Genomic DNA, 2,014 nt, shown 5'->3' with positions numbered 1-2,014 from the left:
TATAATCAATGTAATACTCACTCGGCTGTGAATTTAACAATACACAATTAAGTGCCCCAAGAAAGAAAGTGAGCCCATTTACCGTGGGATTTCAAGCCGTCCTTGGCCCATTGGGGTGTGTGCGTGAATCCGCTGTCTCTATTCCTTGGTCATGTAGCAATTTCTGGAAGTTTCACTATGCATTTTACGTCCTTATTCCATCATCGGAACCATGATAATCTTATCAGATAGAAGCATTAATGTTCCTATAAGTCCCAAGCTGTTGATATATATATACAATTTCACTTCGTACTGACATTGAAGTATATATTTTGATCGCAGTCTCCGAGTAGGTGATGTCAACGTCAACGTCAATATCAAAGAATAATGATCACATTAATTCCGATTTATGTTCCGTGAATTACACTTCATTTGACAAGGCGGTTGATCTCGTTGCTCACTTGGGAGTTAATGCTCCCATGGGAGAAACCGATATCAAATCCGCTTTTCGTTTACTACCAGTAAATCTCTCCGATTTTGACCTTCGGGGGTTTTGCATCGATGGCGCGTATTACTTTGATAAATGCCTGTCAATGGGCTGCTCAATTTCATGTGCCCATTTTGAGCGTTTTAGCACTTTTCTTGAGTCATGTTGCCGCGAAATTGCGAATTCAGAGCAAATTCTGCATTATTTGGATGATTTCTTTTTCGTTGGCGTAACACGACAGGAATGTCGTTCCTTGATGTATCATTTTAAGGCAATGTGCGAGGTGTTCGGCGTGCCGATAGCGGAGGAGAAGACGGAGGGGCCCGTTCCCATTATCACATTTTTAGGGCTTGAAATCGACGCGGCTGAGCAGAGAGTCCGGGTACCCAAGGAGAAAGTAGACGTATTACAGGCAATGCTCATTGATTTTGTTAAGAAAGATAAACTCTCGTTGCGGCAGTTGCATTCGCTAATTGGCAGCCTCAATTTTGTGTGTAAAGCCGTGGCTCCCGGAAGAGCTTTCCTAAGGAGACTTATCGATCTTACTAATGGGGTTCGCACCCCCAACCATCGGATACGGCTTTCGCGCGGCGCGAAAGAGGACATGCAGGCCTGGCTTACGTTTCTGTCCGATTTCAATGGCACGGTTATGTTTTCACACTCAACATGGGTAACTAATGCTCATTTTCAGTTCTTTACTGACCCTGCGGGTAGCATTGGCTTTGGTATATCCTTCCGGGATAAGTGGGCTCAAGGGAGATGGCCAGCTAAAATACTGGAGAAGAATTATTCCATCGCCTTTCTAGAGCTTTTCCCAATAGTAGTGGGTATACGTATGTGGGGGGCTCTTCTAGCTTAATGCACCCCCCCCACCTATCCCCGCTTCTTCGCGGCGTGGACTTTGTAAATACAACATGGTTTGAGCTATTGCACATCATATTGTGTTGTGGCGGCGGGCTGACGATGAGTCATCCCGTTTGGCGGCATTCCATTTTTTGCCACAACACATTATAATTCTTAACTTATTTTGGGCTTCCTGAGATAATAATTTTCATTTATTTAGACCAATTTCGTATATTGATATTCCACTCCTCAGGTAATAATGTGAACGGGGCTTGGTTCGTCACCCGATTTGGATGAGGCCACCAGCGAATTCCATTTCGGAGCGAACATTAAGAGATATGTTGCGATGCCAAATATGGTATTTGTTCGGACTTCACGAGGAGGTGTGGCCTAAAAAATGATGCGTTGCGAATTTTTGTATTTTCGGACATCGCAAGGAGGCGTGGCTAAAAAATGCTACGTCGCTATAGCTGGCGTGGTAATTTCGGGAGGGGGCGAAATCCAAATTCTAATAAGTTAGCATTCTTCTTCGTGGAGTCGATTGAAGAGTATCAATTCACCTGTTTTGTGCAACATACTTCCTGTATTTTTCCCTCCTCCATCCCCTTTTCACCACCACTAATTTTTCAATGTCAAGATGTTTTGTTTTTTTTCATGTCATTCGTTCTAACCTGAATTCGAGCTTCGGGCCTTAAGCCTGGTCGC

This window comes from Lytechinus pictus, unplaced genomic scaffold (assembly GCF_037042905.1).
Source record: "Lytechinus pictus isolate F3 Inbred unplaced genomic scaffold, Lp3.0 scaffold_34, whole genome shotgun sequence".
In the NCBI taxonomy this organism is placed as follows: Eukaryota; Metazoa; Echinodermata; class Echinoidea; order Temnopleuroida; family Toxopneustidae; genus Lytechinus; species Lytechinus pictus.
The sequence above is the reverse complement of the archived record's forward strand: the minus strand, read 5'-3'. Positions refer to the sequence as shown.